At 33.9% G+C, this 24,326-nt stretch overlaps 1 pseudogene; it reads left to right on the top strand.

The window, feature by feature from the left end:
• The first annotated feature begins 18,996 nt into the window (after nucleotides 1-18,996).
• Nucleotides 18,997-24,326, top strand: part of LOC105289671 — an 8,545-nt pseudogene continuing 3,215 nt past the window's right edge.

Below are 24,326 nucleotides of genomic sequence, written 5' to 3'. Positions count from 1 at the left end.
GTGAAGAGGCATTTTATTTGTATAAGGATTTATTTTTCTGGAATTCATGATATTTACTAGAGAAATATAAAATATTCTGATAAATCATGGAGAAATGTAAAAATTTTCAGGAGCCTAAAATAGAAGTTCAAAGAAAATGCTATGTCTTGGCAAAGAGATTTTGAACATTAGGATTGAACTTTAGTATATTGGGATTTTTTTCCCCCAATTTGTTGAAGGAAAGCTAAGCCTACAGTGATACTGTATAAAAACTTAAAATATTAAATGGAGTAAAAACTTTTCCTTTTCTGAAATCAATACACAGTACCTTAGCAAACTTTAGCTACCTTAAAGTAAGGATCTCCTAACCCACATATTTCTTTTAATAATTATTTGATAATTTTGTAAGTTAAATGTATAATTTCTTACTTTGAATTAACCAGCATATTATTTCAACTCGGAGCAGTAAAGAATAAAAATCCTTCCTTTACTATATATTTGAAAACATCACCTGTTATCTGATAGAATAATTATTGTTATTTTGGTTTCTAGATTAAAAGCAAATGGTAGGAAGAATGCAAGTAGGTGTTGCTGGGAAGGCTAGAAGAAATTAGAGTTAGAAATGTGAAATGTGTGTGCAAGAGTTTGTCTAAGGAAAAGCAAAGTCACTTTATTTAGAAAAGGTTGAAATCTCATTATTTTGCCAAGAGGTATATTAACAACTGCAAAAGCTTCAGGAATTCCAGGTAATCAAGAATCGTAGAAGCTCACTGAGCCAGCATGCTTCTTCCTATGAGTCCTGCTTCTATAAAGCAGATTTTTCATTTTCACATTAATAGCATGGTTGAGAAGCTCTTGATAAAGTAGCTTCTGGAGGAATGGAATTTGTCTCTGAAGAAGAAATAAACCTGGAAAAGCCAGAGTAGCCATAACTAAAGGCTGAAATTTATTTCCCTACAGGCCTTCTTTTTGGAGGATAGTTGTGGAGAAGCTCTGTTTCTGACAATTTAGGATTCCTGAAATTATCAAGGACCACAAAGAAAAAGATTTAAAAAAATATCTTGTGAATAGTTTTTACTTCTTTAGTTAAATAAAATGTTTAAAAAGACAATAAAAAGATGCCTGGTGTCTCCTCGGATTTCTCTGAGCAGTTGTGCTCATGATAAATCTTTAGCACCTTTCCTTTCTGTCTTATATTACTCTGCTAGTTATTGACTGTAGCCAGAGGTTACAGAGAGGAATTGCCATTCCCTCTCTCCATTTCCACCTCCTAACTGTGCTCCTTGATCACTGCTCTCCTACTTTGCACATTTTCTCTCTGATGTACTCATTTCTTCATCGCACCATTTCAAGTATAGAATTAACTGGTGAAGAAATATAGCATGGTCTGAAAACAAAACAGAACAGAATTCTGTATTGTCATAGATGGCTCAGACAACGCGGTGAGATTTTTTAAAAAAGGAAAACCAAAACCAGAAAAGAAAAGGAAAAAACAAGTAAATGAGAAATAAAGCAAAAAAGACCTAAATTCAAGGTGCAACTTGCTTTTCCTCAGACTTACAACTCATTACAACCCAAAGCAATTTACTCCATAAATATGCAAGTAGTATTTATTTAGAGGAGCTTGCAGTTAGAGGAATGTTTAGCTTTGTAAGGCTAAGAATATTTCCCTGGAGCACTGGAAAATTATTAAATTTGATCACATTCCTTTTCTTACCTATTTGACATACTGTGTAGAGGTAAAGGAAGAAGCACAAACATTTACCTCTGGTTTTATTACTTCCAAAACCTAAGCTTTAATATATTATGTTAAATTTTATGAAGTTTGCATAAATAAAATTAATACCATATATACTATTTGGTAGCTTTTTATTTTTAAAAATTTAAATTAAAGTAATATATGCCCAGTTAATAATCAAAAATGGTATTAAAATTTATTTTTGAAGAAACACACTTCTCTGTTCTGCCCCTTCTCACTCTGTTTTGCTCCCTGTTAGCATCACTGTCAACTCTTTTTAACCTTTTATTCTATGTAATTGTGTTCATATTTTTAAACAATATTACAATACTGATAATTCTTGCTTTATAGAGTTTAGACCTTGTCTGTTGCCTTCCTATTATGGAAGATGAGGATTTAGCTCTCATACAGTTCCTTCCCTGTTTCCAAACCATTATTCCAATAGTCATGTCCCAATTTGAAGTCGAGCTATATTAAGATTTTATATTATCTTAAATAAATATTACTCACCGTGGAGCCAAGGAGCATACTATGTTTCTTGTCTTGTATATATTTTTTTCTTTTTCTTAGAGTCGATAATTTCCTTATTGTTTCCATTTGTCTAGTTTTCTATGTGCCAGTTCTTTCCACACTTTCCGATGGCCCTCAATACAGTTTTTTACATGTTCAAATATATCAGATTATTTTTCCATTAATTTTTTTTTTTTCTCCATCAGATTCTCCCAGAACAGATTCTTATCTTACTGCTTCAAGTTAGACTACTAATTTTCTATAGCTATTTAGCTGTGATATGGGAAATTTCCCTCACTTGACTCAAGTGGAAATTCCCCTCACTAGAGCTCCTGGAGCTCTATTTCTTTCATTTCTTCTTCTTTATTAGTTATCTTCACATATTTAAAAAGTGAAGCTTCTGTATGACAATTAAATGAAAGATCTGTTTATTTATTTATGGATTTATTGACAACAATTGCACTATTCTATCATGTTGTGCTTTGGAAATAATAACTTAGAATTCCAGGTATACGAAATAAAAATTGACCCTTGAGTTTCTTCTTCTTATTAACCTAGTCAAGTGCTTCATAAGACTCTCAATAAAATATTCTAAAGAAAATAATAATCTATGAATATAAATAGATTAAATTTATATTATAATCTTTATATTAGTGGGAAATTATATCTACTGGGTTTATCTAATATGAGAAAAACCATTGAAGCATCGAAATTTTCTGAATAAACTGGAAGATTTTTTTCATTGGGAGGACACTGACATGAAACCATATGTGTGTGTGTACATAAATGCCACTTAAAAATAGTGGGGAGAAAACTAATATTAACTGAACGTCTGCTATATTTGCACTAAGTTCTTTTACCGATGTTATTTCATTTAGTTCTCTGAGAGCCTACATGGAATACCTGATGAAATACAGACTTTCAAGTTAATGGTTATTTTTTTAAAGAAGATTTTACTGAAGTGTACTTGGCATGCAATGTTAGTTTCAGGCACAACACAGTGATTTGACATTTTATGGTTTTAAAATTTATGGTTTTAAAAGTCATGGTTTTAAATGCTAGCCCTGACAATTATGAACTTATTTGGTTGCAGTCTCTTCAGGAGCTTCCCAAGTGTGCTGGCCCCCATACACAGAGGGCAAGGACAAACAAAAATAAAGGCAGACCACTTCAGATTGGTAGATGGCAGGTTTAATAACCAAGGGAACTTACATAGAAGGCCTGTTGTGAGCAGCTGCAAGATAAGTAGATGTCACATTTGCCTGCCAGAATCTTAAAAGTTCATATAGAGGTCTTAACTGGGGACATTTACACTCCCAGGAGGCCTAACAGGGCTCAGTCATGTACCCAGTTCAGAAAGTCTTATCATCGTGGTACCATCTCTAGGTTATGTCCTTGGGCAGCTTCTAGCAGTGGCAGCAGTGGGGAGAAAGGGCTCTAAAGTGCACATTACAAGCACAGGGGAGGGAGTGGAGAACCTCCAATTGCCCAGGTCCAGCTCACAGGTCAAGCCAGCAGTCATGTCTTCTTGATGACCTTACCCAACAGATCTGTATGATCTTAAAGACATCACTTAACTCCTCATATTAAAACCCCAGTTTCCTTACTTTTAAAATAAAGATTATGTTATCTACCTTATAAGGGGCTGTTGAAAGTATTACATTTGATAATATGGGCAAAGCGACTAGTACATACTACTACTTCCATTAATACTACTGTTATATAACTATCATGCTCTTACATTTTATAGGAAAAGAAACTAAGAGCTTAGACAGGTTAATAAATTTAATCAAGATCATATTCCTGATAAGTAAAAGAACAGGGATTTGAAAATAAATCTTTCCAACTGACTCTAAAACCTTTCCAGTATATAATATACTTTCTATCAGGAGCAAAGTCATCCACATCATTTTAGGCCTTCTGATTTGCAAAATAATAAACAATTCCATTGGCCTCGTTAAGATATTTAAAAAGTTTAATTTTACACTGTACTTGGGAAGCCAATCACTGTAAGATTTGGATCAGAATTGGGGAATTTTTCCTCTTGGAACCTTCAACAGAACATTTATCTCTTTTTTTCGTGGCCAAGTGAAGCACCAATTAGCAATATAAATACTGAGTAATTTTTGATAGTATCCTGGACATATTGTGTATTATGTTATAAGATTCTTGGTCATACTTAAATCTATGTTTGAGCAGGCCTCATGGTGATACCATGCTGCTGGCAAATGGGGAGCACCAGGCTTCCTCATTACTGTCAATTGGGGACATAAGCCTAGGTACTCCTCTGTCACCCTCTAGAGGGGAGTGCCTCCTTACTTCTGGGTGAGGCTAAGTACAGGCTCCTCAGTAGGCCTATGCTGACCCCACCAGGGCTGGGAGGGAAAGGGTCTTCTTGTTACTGCTCCCATGTAGGCTACTCAGACACTGTAGGGTGGTGGGAGACACTGGTGGAAAGTGGAGAAAGTCTAGATTCTCGCTGGGCCTCCTCTGATATCTCTTTGGTGGGGAAGAGGAGGGGTCACCTCATTACTACTGGTTGGGAATGAGAGTTCTGGATCCCATGTGGTCTACTGACACCACAAAGTAAAGAGGCTTTATATGTCCAGACAGGCATGTAAGTCACAACTTCCATACCACCCTAGCAGGGATAGGTGTTTTATTGCCCACAGCTAAAGATCTAAGGTTAGATTTTTAGTAGGCCTTTGTTGATTAAAGTGAGAGTGGGGCCACAGGGCTTTTTTTTTCCCTCCAGCTTTATTGAGATATAATTGATGACACTGTGTAAGTTTAAGGTACACGATATGATGATTTAATATACATATATATTGTGAAATGGTTATCACAGTAAGTTTAGTTAGTATATCCATCACCTCACATAACTACCATTTTTTTTTTTTGTGGTGAGATTTAAGATCTCATTTAAGATCTACTTTCTTAGTAAATTTCAAGTTCGCAAGACCGTATTGTTAACCATAGTCACTGTATTCTACTTTAGATCCTCAGAACTTACTCATCTTATAACTGAATGTTTGTACCCTTTGACCAACAACTTCCTATTTCCCACACTCCTCTACATTTTTCCATGTTGCTTGGCTGGAGTAGATCTGTTACTGTCTAGAAGTTTTCTGTCTTGCTGTGCTGTCATTGCCTTGTCCTTTGTTTAGAGAGAGCAAGCTTTTACTGGAACTTTTTTGAATTTTCTTCTCTGGCATTTCTGGGTTGCTGCTTCTCCAGCATTGAGTCTGGGATATATGAGTCCAAAAGAATACCCAATAAATTCACTGCCATCTCATTCCTTAGGTTCTGAGATCCCCAGCTAGTCTAGCTCTGTCTTTCTTTCTCTTCCCTTTATAGTCTTCTTATGTTCATTTTCTATATAATGTTCAGAATTTTTGTATTTTTTAGTAGGAACAATAGGGAGAAGGTCGTCTCATCTGAAACTAGAAGTCTTGAATTGACTTTCAAGTTCTGTGTTTTTCACTGAATCCAGCAGCACAAATGGGACACTTCACTCAAAGAACTGTATAAAAATACAAACACAGAATTTGTTCTTAGACATATATTGTTACTTCTGAACCTCATACAGTATGTATCGTATATGTGTGATCCTTGGAGTATGCTAAATAAAATTGTTGAGAAGTGTGGGAAATAAAATGGTTTGGAAGATGGGACTATTGAACTGTGTTGACAAGCAATATTAACATCAACTAGAAATGTGTTAGAAATACAAATCTCCTTTCCAACTAAGACCTATTGATTAAAGAACTCTGGGAGTTAAGGCCCAGCATTCTGTTTTTAAACAAGCCCTCAGGTGATTTGGGTGTGAGATAAAGTTTGAGAACTGCTGAGCTATGGGGATACCTAAGAACTCCTGAAGTATAGTAGGGTCTTCTGGTGGGAGAGTGCTCCATAGCCTAGACGTTAATACGCTGTGCTGCACATTTGTGGCCTGGTCCTGGAGGCTTCTCATATAGTCTTTTACAAGCTGCCTGTACGGTATTACAATGAGTGGTAAAACTTAAATCTTCTGCTTATTTCCACATGACTAATATTAACATAGTCAGAGACTGCCTTACATTTGGGTCTCAGAAAAAGAGTAATGTTTAAGTGTTCCTTGTATAAAATACACTTAAAATTTCACTACTGAAATTACTTTGAAGAAATTGGCATCTTTCAAAATGAAGAGGCAACACACAAAGCTGTCTTTTCTTTTGTAATAGAGGAAGAATAAATTGAAAACTAATAGATTCTAAGCCTCTGTCTGAAGAAGATCCAAGACATGCAAAGGAGCCATAATGAGAGGGGATGTTGATGGGGATTGTGCCAAAACATACTTGGCTGCCTTGCAAGTTTATCTAGAACTTGCAGTAAGAAAGATTATTGCACTGTAATGCCATGGGTGCCCGTCCATAAATGGCTAGTTCTGACTGAGTTGGTTATTTTCATTATTTATTGCTGATAACACTTATGGAATTTAGCAAAAATCCTATGACTTTGTAGGCAAAAGAACATCTAACTTTTAAGTAAGACTGTCTTCTCAGGCCTCAATTTTAAGGCAAAGTAAAAATTTTGCATGTACAAACAAAATGCATTGTAAGGGACATCTCTAACTCAGTTGAGCACTATATTATTATTATTTCTTAAGATTATCATAAATCTCTATTGTCTTTCGACAGTGTAGTTCATCATCATCTACCTTAAGGATTCTGTTGTTTAAAATCTCTTGGCACTCAGGGGCAGATAAAATCACATCTCACTTGCTCCCCTAAAAGGCATAAAATCAAATTATACCAAAAGGCTCCTTAGTGTACAGCTCTTTGCCAATTACTTGAATTATTTTCAGCCACTTTGGCACATTTCCTCTCCAGACAAAATGAAAATCTTTTAGTCTGCACCAGTGAAGGATTTCATATTTCTTAGTGCTTCCATATATACAGTATAATGAGAATAAAAGCTTCTCTGCCTCACAGATCTTTCCTATGGTGCCATAATGCAGGGAAAATAACATCCATTTCTAACACACAAAGCCCACATATTTTCTAAAGAAGAGGAGAAAGACATTAATGTTACACAAGAAAACTATTTGCTCTTTGCTTTAAATTCCCAAATTTGAGCACACCAGAGATTTCAACTTCAAAAGTACATACATCTGTGCTGAGATATGGGCCCTCTAAGGTGCTTCATTATTGGCACTGAAAGCTGGTTTCATGAAACATCTACTCTGAGTAAGCAATGTGATCAGAGAGTGTCAGCAGGGCAGACAGATTTTAAATGGAAGATTGTTACTTACCCAAAAGCTATTTGGAAACTAAAAACAGCAATATCAGCAAAACAGTAACAATAACTTAATATCGTCAGGTACATTGTTAACACTTCCAGCCCTTTGAAGATTAGATGACTTTTTACAAGTTTTTGTGTCTCAGGAGAACAAATCATTTCTCTACATTTATGATTTTATAAAAATATTATTTGGTATGATAGTCTTATTTATCTTTTATTATTCTCAGTCGTCCCTTTATTTTTTCTTCTGATTTGTGTTATTTCCTCTCCACAAGTGACTGCAGCAGCATTCATTGAAAACACTACCCATTGCTCAGTATTCTTCTCTGTTCTCAACAACCCAGCCTTTAGGATTGAATCCTTTGCCTAGAGCATTAAGAACTCGGGGGAAAAAAATCACTTCTCATTGCTTTGCTTGCAGTTCTCATTTGGGCTAGTGCTTGCAGAAATTGAACTGAACTTTCTTCACTCTTACTGCATCTGTAAAGTAATTGCCTAAACTTGTTGAGCCAATCGGAATTGCTGTTCTTGAGTTTTGCAAACGTGAAGAATCTGATGAAGTAATTTGTAAGCCATATGTCTTTCCCTACTCAAAGTCATATTGCTCTCTATAGGATGTGTATGACCCTTATGAAACATTACACTTCAGAATTCTATTTTAAAACTCCAAACATTAGTGTTAAAAAAAAATCATTCCTATTTATGGGATCATTTTTGTTGTACCATTCTTATATTAAATCGAAGGGGCTTGAAACTCTTTAGCACTTTCTCTAATGTTTTGGGTAACTCAAAGAAATAGCTTTCAAAAGAGAGAGAATACACAAAAAATATATGACCCTATAAAATAAAAAGAGTAATACATCACGTGCTTGTGGCACATTTTGCCCACTATAAAATTTGTATTCAATGTAAAGACATTTTGAAATGCTTCATTACTATTTCTTTCTGAGTTTGGAAAATCTAATGCCATATATATGGGTGTGGGAGGACAGAGGGAGAGAGAGAGAGAAGGAAAGGAAGAGAGAAAGTGAGAGCTTCATATCATCAGAAAAAAAGCTCAGGGAACTTAAGAGCTTCATCTATTTTCTTGCTTAGAGGCATAGGAAATAGACAAATTATGTATTTCCCGGACCATATTACTATCGTTACTCGTTAAAGTGTGTCCCTTCATAAAGGAAGGTATTGCTTCTAATCCAGTTAAATCTTCATTGAGTGCTTAACTAGCTAAATTATCCCTTTCATAGTTGATGTCATGCAAGTCATTCTCCCTTCAAAGAGAGAATTACTGAAGAATAGTCCAATTTCTAAAAATTTTGAAACATTTTTCTCTCTTATAGATAAGTCATTGAAAAGATAAAATAATCGCTTAAGGTAACCATAATTTTGCAGATCTTATTATACTTAATTACCCTACTATCTCATTCGTTTAAAAGTAAGCCATTTGTTCACAAATCCTAGATTAATATTAATACTAACTTGTCTGAGAAGCACTATAGTGAGACTCAAGGTAAAGGTCTAAAAAATTTTACTTAGCTTAAGACAGTGCAGATGATTACATTTACAAGATATCATAGGTTATATTGTTATGCAAAGGCTATAAATTTAAGAAATGAGAGTTCACAAGAATTAAAGTGAGGTGGAATATAGACAGAGCTTATTGAAGTGCTATCATGCTATCTATAAGAAGCAGTTAAACCATTTTAGTGCAATATGGAAATTATAATGGTTAATAAAAATTCTAAATTGTTGTGGGATACTGTACTTATGCAGATGTGCTACATAATAATGACTGATAGAACAATATTTCTAAGCTATCTAAAGAGTGTCAAAATAGGGATTTCAGCAGGAGTTATGCATTTGTAGGAAGCTATAAAGGTTGAATGAAAAATAAGAGGAAGATAACAATGGAAGTTCATTATCTAAGACTAATCATTATGATCATTAATACCTACTTTGGACAAAGAATTACTCTAGGTGCTAAAAGGATTGACACAACACCAGGATTATATAATATAGCCTTTATTTTCAGCAAAATAGTAATATAATGAGCATCAAACAGCAGCAAAGATGTATTCCATTTATCAAGCATTTATTGATGAACAAAACACATGTTTATGTATAAATACGTTAAATATAGTTAATGAAAATACTTAGATGCACATAGGCAGACATGCTGGTGAAGCAGGTACCACTAGGATATGGAACTGAGTTTAAAAACTCAGTAAAGATTTCTAGTAAGAGTTAAAAATTATTTCTAAATATAATGGACAGAATAGGGGCCACTTTGAGAATATGGAAACTTTTGAGAAAAAATATAAAAGAACTCAGAAAATTAGATAAGAGAAACTCATATAAAAACTAAGTTGTTGGCAAGGAGTGGGGGCGGAGGTTGAGCGGCAGGAGAATATGATAGAGAATTTAAAAACCTGGCCAGGAATTCTAATGTCAAAATTTAGGAAATTGAAAGCTTTTCATAAATTTGAGGGAAAAAAAATGTAAGCATGCTTACAGAAGATAAAGCTGCCCATCAGAATGCCCTGAATATGAGGGCACAGAATAGAAAAGTAATTAAGAGTTATAAAAATTTTGATATAGATTTCTTCTACAAAATCATTTCATCTATAATTGGAAGATTCTCAGTCCTAGATAACTGAAGAGAGTTTAATGCTAATTAGATTGTTGCAGTGATAAGATCTTATTTTTTCACATAAACATATTTTTTCTCCATTGACTACAAAAATATTTTCCTTTTCACTTTATCTCAGTAGCTCATTTTGATTATGCTCAGACCTCAGTGCATCACCTACACCTACCCAGTTAATCTGAGTAATTAAAAAAAAATGATGCATGATGCATTTATAGTTAAGTGAAATGAGTATAAATCGCACATAACAGCTGGATTCCTATACTTGGCAACATGGCACAGTTTGAGAAAAGCAATCATCTTCCTTTCCTGTTGGCAAAACACTTCACTGGTCTCTCCAATTTGAGTCCTCTTCAGGATTTAGTATCTTCTGACTTTGTAATGCACAGAACCCTACTTCCAGATGGACAGCCTTGTCGTATGCTATTTTTATGCTACACTTTAGAATTTTAGAATGGGAATAGTTATTCACCAGACATGGAATGTATCATTTATTGCATATACTGGAGCAGCTTTTCAAATCAGTATGCTCAACCAGCTGCTGCTGAGCTTAATATGCTCATATGAAAGAAAACATGCATAAGTCGAATGGCATACTTTTAAATGTTCTTATCTTGTGTGGCACTGATAGGGATTGAGGACAACTCAAAAGAGAAGAAGGCAAGATTTTTGCCCTTGAAGGATTTCCAATTTAGCATGGAGATTAAAACAAAATGTATATATTTGACAAGAATTTTAAAATCAGAAAGCATCTTGATAAATGTATTATGCATACACAGGTGCAGGGTGTGTGCGTGTGTATGGGGGGAGAAATATCAAAATTGGACTGCCATGTAGCAGAAGATTTCCAGATGCAGATGAGTTTTAACTAAATCTTGGAGATTTTATATATAAATTTCAATAAGAAAACCTATATTTGTAGTATTAAAAAAGTTAACAGAAAAAGTGAAATATTATTTAGAGCAGCTAGAAAATTGAATTGGTTGGAATGAAAAAAACTATATATATAACTGAGATATGACAGAAATAAATAGAGGATGAAGTGTTTGGACTTGGGATTTGGTATAAAAATACAATAGGAAGACACTGGAAATGATAGAAGGTATGAAAATGGCATTTAAAAAAGACAAGTTTGGTAACCATTTGCAGAAATATGGTCAGAGATCAGCTGAGTAATTCAAGCATTAAAGGGATAAGAGCCTAGTCTACAGAAATGGATAAGAAGTGGTAACTTCTCCATCAAATTGTAATTCTCTGTATATATATATATAATATATATATATTTTATATATATATATATATTTTTTTGGATAAGATTAGTATTTTAGTGGCTTATTAAGGGAGTGCCTTATAAAGTGAAGTCAATAAGAAATATTGCCACCTCTCTAAATTTTGCCTAGAAATGTTTGTTGAGTTATGTGGGGTTAGAAGAAATTTGAACTTTCGTGAAGCATCTAAATTAAAATGAAAATAAGTCTTTCTCTTTATTTCTTTTCATGTATCATGTACCCTGAATCATAATCAAGTGGCGTCAACTTATAAATCAGATTATTGCCCATCCCTTAAGTATTAGTTTTTTGTTTGTTTGTTTGTTTGTTTGTTTGTTTTCAGGAAGTAATTTGAACTGAGTTTGAGAGATACTTCATCTTCAGCTAAAGATAGTGCTTAGTGGTTCACAAGTATTCTCTGTTCACTACACCTGTGGGGTATGATGAAACACTATCAATATTGGGCTGGCTATAGATATAATTCTGTGAGTCTGGGGTAGGTGGTGAATGATGGTCAGGGCTGTATTATTTTTGAAAGTTCTATTAGTATTAATTTGGAATCCTGATTTTTCCCCTAAAACTACAATCATGAAAATCATTGACTTATGGAGTTTTCTTTGTGGGGGAGTTTTGGTGGGATGGAAGACATTTTTTCATATATAGCATATTTGTTTGGAAATAAATAGTGACCAACCAAATGAGAAAAGCAAAGTTTATTTATTCTGCACTTCCTCATAGCAAGGGAGTCAGCCACCATCACTTGTGCTTTGGCAGACACTCAAAAGCAGGCAGAAAAGTGGGAAAGCTTTATGCTGGAGAGAACAAAAGACTTCAGGTATGCCCTGATTAGAGGCTGTTGGCACAGGGAAGCCATAGGCAGGCTAACTAGAAGATTTGATTGGTTAGGGGTGTCTATTTAGATTTTTCTGGTTGGTCCTAAATTGAAAGCAGAAACAAAAACTATGGAAGCTGTCAGTTATTAATCGAGTTCTGGCCATATTGAACTGACTGATATAGAAGTTATTGTTTAACTTCCTGGAATATCACTAGATAACAATCTGGCTTCCTGCAGGTCTGACTTACAACTGGCTGGATTCCTGGGCTGTTTATTGTGGATAAGAGAGTTGGTTTCCTGGGCCTGTTGTTGCAAGTTGTAGGTTGAAGTTCTATTTTTATATACGGTCTGGCCCTGGTTCATTTGTATATTCACTCTCTCAGTTGCTGTTGACATTTTCTCCCAACAGAACTATCCTGTCATTGCTTAATGCTTGTTTTACCTCATCCCTTAGCATACATGCAAATGTGTATCATAAAATTTACACAGATTGCTAGCTGCCCTTCTCTTAATGTTTGCACTTAAAATTTTTCCAGTTTATGTTGTTTAGTGAGAAAGTCTCTGTGTTTTTTTTAATTGTTAATTTAAAAATACTTTGTTCTTTATATAAATATCAAGAAATCAAGTTGCCATTCACTAGAAAAGCCTTAATTCATTTTGATGACAAATTCACTCTGTTTTCAAAATTGACTACTGCTTCATCACATCTCATAATTGAAGGCTGGACTATACTAGTTGATATCTGTCCTAACTACTTAGTAGCATGGCCATGTCACTCTCTGTGGCTCTATGCATTCTACCTTGCCCTGTGTCTCTAAAACCTTCCCTTCTTCATTTCTATCTACTTCTCAGCACCAGTATTGCTATAATCATCTTAATTTCTGAATCAAAGAAAAGAAAGTAATTAGTAATAAGGTTGACTTATGGAACAGTGCAATAAGAAATACTTATGTGGACAATGTAACAGAATATTTGAAATCAGGATTGCTTTGTAAAATACAGGTTATGTGGTATATTATTTTTGATGCTTTTGGTTGCAATAAACAGAGGACAGACAATATGCAAAACTGCTTAAGCAATTAGAAGATTCATTATCCCAGGAAAGAAATCCAAACGAACAATTTTAGGTTTGGTGAACTCAGTGAATTAATATATCTACAGTGACTTAGGTTTATAACATCTCCTCATCTGTGTCACGTCATCTTCAGTGTGTTAACTCTTGTCTTCAGTCACTCCATTCATGATAATAAGTTAGCAGCAGCAACTCTGTATTAGTTTTCTAGGAATGAGTGGCTTAAACTATAGACATGTATTGCCTTATTGTTCTTGAAGGTAGAAAAGTTTGAAATCAAGGTCTTGACGAGGTAATTTCCTTCTGAGGGATGTAAAGAAGAATCTGCTTCATGCCTCTCTCCTAGTTTCTGGTGAGTTGCTGGCAATCTTTGAGATTTCTTGGCTTGTATATGTATCACTTCAGTCTCTGTCTTCATCTCCACATGACATCCTCCCTGTCTGTCTTCACATGGCCATCTTCTTATAAAGACAACAGTCATACTGGAGTAAGGACCCAGCCTATTTCCATATGACCTCATTCTAACATTTCATCTGCAATGATCCTATTGCCACGTAAGGTTATTTTTCTGAGATATAGAGGTTAAGACCTCAACATACCTTTTATTGTGGAATACAATTCATGCCATAATGAAGTCCTTGCATAAATGACATCCTTATATAACAATGTTCAAAGACTGAAAGAGCAAATGTCTATTCTTTATTTTTCTTTTGAACATTATACTTTCCTGTGCTCCTACCTCACACAAAATGGACTTCCCCAAGCATCTCAATGGTAAGAAAAGTATCACCTGCCTTTGTTTAAACCAGTCAAGCGAGGAAAATGGAATTACTGTTATTGTCTTAGACTAGAGATTGGCAAACTTTCATTGTAAAGAATTATATAGGAAATATTTTAGGCTCTGTGGGACATATAGTTTCTATCGCAACTACTTATTGCTGCCCCAAAGCATCCATAGAGAGTAATGAATAGGAGTGTCCCAATAAAACTTATTTATATTTTGCAAATATAGTTTCTGAATTTGACCCAAGGGCCATAGTTTGCTAACCCCTGGTTTAAACTAAAATAAATATACTATCTGGAGTTGGTGACTTACTCAGACATCCTGACCAATTTAAAGCTGAAACATTTTTTTCCCTTTTAATAAAAGGAAGAAATTTGATATTTGTTAGAAGACAATTTATGGTTGTCTATAGCGCTCAGCCTCTGTAATCTTGAGTGGCTTATGGTACAGTTTGTCATGACTGCCATTTGAAAATGCTGCCTTGTAGGACAAGTTTTGAGCATAAGAGCATAGCATGGGGGTCAGGATGACTGTGTTTAAATACTGGCTTTGTAATCTGCCAGTTGGATGGCCCTAACAAGTTACTAACCCTTCTGTGCCTCAAATTCTCATTAGTAAAATGATGATAATAATAGTATATACTTTAAATATAATATTTTATAGTTTTGTTGTGTGGATTAATTAAACTAGAAATGACTATTCGTTTACATGAACCATTGTAAGTGGTTGTATTTTGAGTATGTGGCTTATTGCCACATTGTGGAGAGACAAGAATTTGAGGTAAAATTATTATATAAATTTGCTCTTCCCAACAGTATTCTTTCTTAGACTACCATTCTTTAACATCCTTTCAGGATTAATGAATTAATTTATATAATTACATATATGAATGAATAATAGGTACTAAAATGAGCTACAGTATAGGAAGGGATAAGACTGCCAAGTTTAATGATACTCATCGTCACAGCTGGAGAAAAATGGACCATAGCACAATAGATTCAGCCTATGGATTTGGATTCTATTGGCCTCTACAATCAATACAGATCACCCTAGTATGTTAAGAGCAGTAGTGATCCATACTGGTGATGACACTTGGCCAAGGAAACCCACAAGGTTTGTGCCTGCCCTGCTCAAGTTGATTTTTATCGCTCATACATAGAAGCAGTTTAACTGATGCTATGTCTAATCTCATCAATGCTACTTGTCCCATGCTTACTGGGTTCACAGCACTATTGTTTACTCAGGGAGAGAAGAGTCCTTAGAATGGCAAAACTTGGCTTATATTCGTTTTCTTCTTCCTAGAACTCACATTAGTGAAGCCTTTCTATAGAACACTAATTTAACCACTACTCATTTTTCTTTTTCAGGCTCCCATTAAAATCTGCTAGAAATGACATTATTGAATAAGTCTTCCTATCCATCTCTTTATATTCCATATTTATTTTCATTACAATCAAAATCAGGCTTACCTTTTCTTGCTGTTGAATTTCAGAATTTTAGAAAGGGAAGGGACCTTTGCCATCACGTGGAGACCAATCAACTTAATACAGAAAAAAAGTGTTAACCAAAGTCATAATGCCTTTAATGCCAGATATTTAATGTTCTTTATGCTACATAATATTTTTATGGAAAATTTCAAAACATATACAATTTAAGAGAATGATATAATGAACCCTTTATGTACCTATAACTCAGGTTCCACGATTTTTAGTTCTTGTCTTTGTTTAGTTTGTGCTAAACTTAGGCTGGTCACATTTCCTAGTTTAAATCAATATATGACTGCTAATTGTCTTAACTTTACTCTCTCAAAGGTGTTGTCATTTAGATAATGAATCATATAGTCATCCTATCTATATACCTTACTAACCGCCCCTCCCAACATGCTGACACTGGGTTATTTTGAAACAAATCCCAGAAACTCCTATCATCTCATCTATAAATATTTTTGAATAAATATCTTTCTTAAAAGCAATTCTTATCTTACCATATGTTTATTTTCTCCAAAATCATATTAAAATTTTAATCAATAATAAAATATTTGAAAGTATAAAATGCTATATCTATACTAGATAATCTTCTTATCCTCTGCCACTTCTTTTACCTTTTTTTATCTTTGAGCTGCTTTTTATGCTTCAGATGAACTATTTTGACTAAATTGACTGATCAGTGTTAACTTGTGTGACTCATTATTTGACTTCAGGGACTGCTTAGTTAGTGGATTGGCCAAATTCACTGGTATCTTTGGCACCTACAGGTTGCTAAATGTATGATACATGTGATACTGTTTAGGGCTATGGTAAGACAAAATAAATTAAGTTTAATAAATATTATTTCTGTATGTATTGCTAACTGTAAAATTAAATACATAGAAAAAAACTTTCAGTTTTTGATGTTTCAGAAAGCTCTAGTAATTGTCTTTTTTTCCCTACTACTGTATAAAATATTAACTGACAAAATCTATTTGGATATAAAGATTAATTAAAATATGAGAGTTTTATATCAGCTAGTTTGAGGCTTTCATATAATGTTTTATTTTGTAGTTGAGCAAGAAATTTGTTTATGCATGGCACAGTATTTTGTATAAGATGTGATTTTAATAGTGCCAATTATTGCCTTTTTCTTAAGTTTTCTTAAGTTTTAAGATGGATATGACAGTAGCAAAACTGGAATGGAAGGACCAATATGATTAACTCCTAGTTAATAATCACTTTTATCTAAAGCATCTTCCTCTAAAATATTATACGACAAAACTTTCTCTGCTCTTGGAATTTGCTTCTGAAGATCCTGAGATGAGCCATCACAAAGACAACAACCACTTGGGAATATTTCATTCAGTATAAACCAATAGAGTCCAAGTAAATTTCTAGCTGAGACATTTTGAGCAAATTGTACATCAGGCTTTCTGTGTAATAACAAAAGTCTTAAGACCTTTTTCTTAAGACAAGTTCTGAAGCTCTTGGTTCATTTAAAAACAAAAACAAGTTGTGCGCACACATGTGTGTGTGTGTGTGTGTGTGTGTGTAAAAACTCAGGATTTATTTTTATTTATTTATTTTTAATCATTAAAACTTAACCTATCTAATTTAAGCAAAAGCATCACTGATCTTAGAATTGAAGATACTGGGATTGGCAATCATGATCCATTTCCTGATTAGTTTCTCTCCTTCTCTCTCCCCTCTCCCTCCCTCTCTCCATTTCCTTTAAGGTTCTTGGTTTCCCTGAGGTCTCTTTGCCTTTGGGTTAAAAGCTATAAAAGTCTGTGTTAGAAGTTACAATGCAATTCACTTTGCTTGGCCCTGTGTTTATGACATGATTGGTATCTTTGAGCAGGTGGAGAATTGGAAAAGCGTTACATCTAACTTTGTGGCATAGTCTGATTACAGCACAGACTACAAAGCAGATTTCTTTGCTCTGATCCTAGGTACATCCTATTGCTCTTAGACTGACATCAGGAGTGGTTCTGTCTTTCTAACTTTTCCCAAAGACCAGATTATTTCTGGTTCTGGGCCTTGGCTATAATTCTAGTGTGTTATCAGTTGTCAAGGTATGCTCTCTACAACCTTAATACATCCTGACAATCACTATACTGAACGATTATTCCCTAACGTCTAAGAAATTCCTATCCTTATCAAATATTGCAAAAATTTTCACGTACATATGCAACTAAAGAAAAGAAGTTAAGCCCAAAGCTTTTAGCTTAATTGTGCAAGCAGTCAAGATAGAAGAGTCAGATACCGCATCTTCCTATAGCAGTGACTTGTATTTTCTTAAAGTTAAGCCTCAAACTTTTCTAAACTGGAATGCATAAATAAAAAGATAAAGGAATTGAACTTGATTCCTGAAAATGGAACTTTAAATATTTAGAAAAGAACTTTCTGTAAGAGTGGGCAGAAATCTGTTCATCTTCCACAATTCTAAAGAACAAGGCAAAAGGTCCACTAGCTATAAAAAGATAGAGATAAGAATAGCTGGAAAAGCTTAAATAGCACCTTTTTTACTCATTTACATCCTCTTCATGGTTCTGATTTTCCTCTAAGAAACCATTTTAGAAAGCGAATGAAGAAATGTATCTGGAAGTTGATAATATGCTAAAAGAACTACAGAATAAAGATAATTTGAAAGTGAGGGGAGAAAAATCTTTGTAGAAGCTACTTTGTTTTTTAATGATTACCCACCTTACCTTAACTGATATTCTATAGATAGGCCTAATGTCAATTTTGAAAGGAATTTTTTAATATCTAAACATTTGTTTTGGCAATGTCAGAGTGTCTCTTGGACTGGAAATACCTTTGTTAGTTTCAGAGGATCAGACAGAGTTTTATATGCAAAATGACTTCCTAGAGAAATAAGCATTTCATTAGGCAGCTGCTTGGAAATGTTAAGAGATGCTAATTGCTTGGCAGACTTACATGAGCAGGGAACACAGAGGATTTTTGTTACCCTAACTCATTGAAAGCAAAAAGTGACACCAATTTGAATCTAAGAAATTTATTTTCTGGTTGTGTTACTAACTTTTACATTGCTTTAAACAAGTTTATTTATTTTGTATTTCTCATAAGATATCAGATATAATTCAAGAGAGAGTAAGACAATTTAATTCTTCAAGATGTGAAGAGTCTCAAACACAGTAATTGTTCTTTGTTAAATGAACTTAAAAAGAGTTTGAAGGCTTTAGCTAGAACTAAATGATAAAGATTTATTCAAGGATCTTAGAGTTTGCAAACTGATAACACAGTTAGGCAAAAACCCAGAAGTGATCCAAAGAAGAAAAAAACGTTTAAAGTTCTTAGAGTAAAAAGTACATTCTTGCGAATTATCAGTCCTGAATCTTTATTCCTAGGGTTGATCCAGGGTGGTTATTAATCATAAGTCAGACAGTCAGGATGATGGATGCCAGGTGGTCCAGAAAATGGATGCCAGGAGATCTGGTGACTTCCAGTGGTCTGGATAATGGATGTCAGGTAGATGTATATATGAGTCCTTCAGGGAGTAATCAGAGAGTTATCTGGAAGTCCGGATGTATATCTAGGTATTGATGCACAACTGGAAAATTTTTTAAAAATGTTTAAGTTCTCAGACTAATTAGAACAAGAATAGAGTCTTTCCTCATGCTTTAAACTTCATAATGTTGATAATTCTAGCAGCTTAGATAAAATGACTACATTTTGTATATTCTCTATCTTCGCTCTTTCCTCAGCTTGAAGGCCTAGATGTCTTTCCGAAGAAGTTTCATTCTTTCAGTGAAAATGTTCTCACATATTATTAATCAAACATTAAACAAATAATATCACATCTAGAGGTAGAGTTAATTACTAGTCAATTTCAGTCCTAAGAAAAAAGTGAAGTGTTTATCTGCACATTGTGGCTAAAAAATGGTTAGCAGGTCTTTACTGAAAACGACAATAAAATATTCATTTATTGAATATTTCCATCTTAAGCAACCATGTCTTTTGTTGAAACTTTACATTCTCCATTGTTTTAAAAAAACAAAACTTGACCTTCCAAATAAAAGTCTTTTAATTAGTAAGTAATAAGCTTTACGTTTTTAATGAGTATTATGAATAATTTCAAGAGTCATTTGCTTTTCTTTTTTTTAATGCTAAAAAATGGTTAACTTTATTAAACAAAGATCAGTTCATTTGACAAAAAATTTTAAACTGTGAAAATCTGGACAAAGAGCATGTAAATATCCTATTATATAGTGAAATTTTGTAGCTGAGTAGAGTTCCAATAGTATTGGAACTAAAAGGTGAATTGCCAGAGCAATTTCAAGAAAATATTACGTCAGAATTTGCTGTGTGATTTGAAAATGCAGAATGGCTGCAGGAAAAAAAAGCCTACTGAGCAGATATTTTTCATCACATGAATAAGTTGAACAACTCTGTTGTAAAGAAAACCTGGAAATGTTTCCACTACTATTTGGGCTTGAGATTGAGTAAGAATACTATCATTTATTGAAAACCATCAAGAGTTATTTAAATTTTAAAACAAAAGAGGATTTTCAAAAGTCATTTATGCCTTATAACAAAACCAAAGCACATTTACTGAGTGCTTATTCTGTGTCAGGCATTGCTCCAGTGTTTAACATATATTAACTAACTTAATCCTTACAACAAGTAAGTACTATCATTACCATCACCCTCATTCTACAAAGAAGACAACAGACACATAGATTTCAGGTAGCTTGCCCAGAGCCATATAATCAGAAGTGATAGAGCAAAAATTTAACCCAGTTTAGTCTGGATATAGCACCTACATGTAAACACTACGCCAGTGGTCTTGAACTTCAGTTTGCATCAGAATCACTGGAAGCTTGTAAGATGCAGATTGCTAGGCCCCAGGACCAAAGTTCTTGATTCAGCTAAGTATGGAGTAGGGCCAGAAAACTTGTGTTTTAAAAAGTTCCAAGGTTACTGATGCTACTCCTGAGAGGTCTGTATTTTCAGAACCTGTGTGCTGTGCTATAGTAGTATTTAGTTTACTTAGAATCATAATCTCTTCGACTGGACCAGACTGCTGTCTTTTAGAGAGCAAGAGAATATGTGTGTTGTATTCATTTTTCAGTTTTCCACAACTGGTGTTTGCAAGTAGCAAGTAAATACTCAATACGTATTTATTCAAAGTAGCAATGAAAGAAAAAATGAATGAATCTCCGGAATCCCCTTTTAAAATGTGAAAGATCCTAAGAGTCATATTCAATTAAGCTATCACCTTACAAATAATTTAATAAGAATTTATTTATTAGAAATTAATAAATTTACCACTTAAAAAACCCTAGAGGGATTTATGGCAGTGCTCTCTGATGCAAATTATGAGAAATGACTGGGAACAAGCCAAGCAACAATGCTTGAGGACAGTCCTGGGTGTAATATTACACTGTAGGATCTGGAAATGAAAACATGAGGCTAATTCAAGCTTTATTGTATGAGTAGGACTCCACAGTGGGAAAGGAACACTGAGAAAATAGAAAGCTGTTCCTTTGCTCAGGAACAAAACTTCTGAGAAAATGTGAAGTTTATGGACTCCTTTGAAAAGACTACAGAAATGTGGTAGAGAGAGCTAAGACTTTAGAGGCAGGCAGATATGGGTTCAAAATGTTGGTTCTGTAACTTATTAGCTGCATGTCACTGAGTAAAAGTACAATTCAACCTTCACTTTCTCACTTGACTCATAGGATTAATATGAAGTTCAAGCAACTTAACATAAATAAATTATACATCAGCATGTGTATGATTGGCACTCACCAAAAGTTAGTTTTTTTCTTTCTCTAACATTTTCAATTCATGCTACAAATTAATGCCATATTCTACACTTGGCAAGGAGTCATTAGTAAAAGAATAAATATGTCTATTTCTCTTTCATTACATATTTACTATGTGGAATAGACTTAAATTTGTTGGACTATTCACTAAATTTGCTTGTATTATTGCTGTGCATTTTATACTTGACTAAACAGAAGGTCCAAGATTGATTTTTTTAAAGATTAAATTTTCATTATTTTTTTGCACTACATATCAAGGATAATTTATTTATATTGGCTATGTCTGATCAACAACATGTAAACTATCAGTGCTGTACCTTTGTTCTTTTGGTATATCTTGATTCTTCCTAGAAAAGGTTTTCTTCTCTACCTTAAACAAAAAAGAGACACTGAAGCACAAACATGTGAAATGATTAGAAGAAAAAGTTGTGTAGTGTTAGAATTCAGCTTTTCAATGCCCACTTCAATGCTTTCTGTAAGATGTTGCTGCTTCACCGAATTACAAACAATAGAAACTGATATATTTCTGTGTATTTGTATTAACCACACTAAAAGTTTTGTTATAATACTATAGGAAAGTTTTCACATCTTAGAAATCACTTATTCATGTTTTAGCAAGACCATTTGATGCAACACTTAATTTAAAATGTTTCCTTCTTTTTAACCATTGCATTTAGCGCTTTACTTCCCCTCCTCCCTTGTTAGTTAGGTTTTGGCAGGAAATGAGATGGAAATGAGGAGAAAACTTCTTGATGCTCATAGAGCTCTGCAATTATACTTACTCTACCTGGATTAGTATACATGTTATGGTAGTCCTTTCATGTATTTCAAAACAATTTCCAAGCACATTTCTAAAATTTAAAGCCAGTTCTAAACCAAAGCATATTTTGCTTTAAATCTGTAGTTTGTCTTTTTTAGAAAACAAAACAAAACAAAACTGACAATAATGATCAAAATGAACTGTTTAAAACATTTATTGCATCCTACCCAATTATGTAGATAATACCCTCTATCTATAAAATGTCTCATTTTACTTGAAAACATCCTTTTCCCTTTGACTGCTGTATTCCCTATTTTCTCATTATACATTATGGACCTCTACAGAGAGCTAAACTGGGAGGTGTTCTAAGAATGCTGTAAAGCATTTCAATTATTGCTCCCACAGTCATGGTTGCACATCCTTGTAGTCAAGGATTTGTTGGAAATTCATATGCACACCTTTTTTCTTTTTAAATGATTAAAAAGCTCTTTGCATGGCTTTGTATTTTAATGGGTCTCTAAAACGCTGTTGCTTTATGAAATAGCCTTTATAATGATACACCTTTTCCTTTTAATTTAGGTGTCAACACATAGAGATGTAAATATGCTAAGGTACTTGATAATAGGCGAAGAGAAGGTTCACCTTTAAATCACTAGCTATAAGCTAGTTAAGAACAATGGGTTATTTATCGAATATCAATAAAATAATTGCATCTCTATGAAGTAAAAGGGTTTAATGACTGCCAAAAAAATCTAAATAGGTATTTAACTTCAGTGACTGTAGGTCTCTACCACTGGTTCTGGACCTTCATTCAGTCCTATTAGACCTGAGACCTAATGCACAATCCCATTTGTAACCTAGGCTTCCTGTAGGGCATGGTAAACAACTGGGTAGTATTTGAAACTGAGACTCATTAATTAATTGATTGGGCCATTCACTTAACTAGTACTGAGTACCTACCAAGTTCTTAAGTATAGTTCTAGGTACTGAAGATAAAGCAGTGAATGAAACAAATTCACCACCTTCATGGAGCTTATATTCTAGTGTAGAGAGACAAACAATACAAAAATAAATTATTATATAATTTCAAGTGGTGATAAATAACATGAAGAAAAAGTAAAGCAGGGTAAGGGAGTAGAGACTGGCTGGGGATTAATCCAGTTTAGGTGGAAAGAATGTATAGTATTAGAATCTGTGATAAGTAATATCTCTTAAAAGATCCTTGGCAATTACAATATGAATAATAGACAAAAATTATTTATTAAATGAATGAATGAATGAATGAATGAATGAAACACTATTTCATCTAGTCTCCAAGAATCATTGTTCTAAAAGTCTTATCATGGATTTTTATTAAGAGGTAGGAGATTTCAATCTCAGGAGAAGGAAGTATGTGTGATGGTGGTGGGTGCTGTGCTGTCTAAAGTGAAATGTTTAAGTAGGAAGCCTTTTCAAGTACAGGAAGTCACTGACATCAAAAGTGTTAAGATTCTATATCCATATATTGGGGCAATAAGTGAACTAAATAATAGTGACATTTCATGTACTTTGAGCACTTGAGTTCCATGACATCTGACATCAGTGTAAACAATCATAAAAAAGAGAAAAATATAGATAAATAGAACATCCTTCAAATACATAAATCAAGGCATTTTCTTTTATATTGGGTAGCAATAAATTAGATAAAGATTGAGTAGGTCCTTTATTGATAAAAAATGTACTTTAGAATAAAAAAAATAAATAAATCATATCCTGTCACTTTAGTATATAAACTAGGAGTATACAAAGAGCCCAAAGACTATTTTAACTTCTTACCACATACTCTCTACAAACATAATAGGCCACTACATCAAAAACATTTGATGGATTGAAAATTTTGTCTTTCAACAAGAGTCCCCATTACTATGTGAAATGTTCTCAAAGGAATTCCATGGCCTGAGTGCCTCCTCAGAAACGTAAATATTGAATTGAAAATGCCTCATAACTTAGTATTTTACCCTTCCTAGGTGAGAGTTTTATTTATGTTAGAATTAAAGCCTCAAAGGAAAGGCAGGGAACTTCTTGATGAGGACCAAGGCATCTGGCAGGTAAGGGAGATATTTTGAGGAAATTCTTAACCTTTTACCAGCCAGCCAGTCATTTCACTTAAGAGTAGTGCTATGTACTCTGATTACATAAATAGGCAGGAAAAT

The sequence above is a fragment of the Pteropus vampyrus genome, unplaced genomic scaffold, assembly GCF_000151845.1.
Source record: "Pteropus vampyrus isolate Shadow unplaced genomic scaffold, Pvam_2.0 Scaffold26, whole genome shotgun sequence".
In the NCBI taxonomy this organism is placed as follows: Eukaryota; Metazoa; Chordata; class Mammalia; order Chiroptera; family Pteropodidae; genus Pteropus; species Pteropus vampyrus.
Note: the sequence above shows the minus strand (reverse complement) of the source record. Positions and strands in the feature narration are given on the sequence as shown.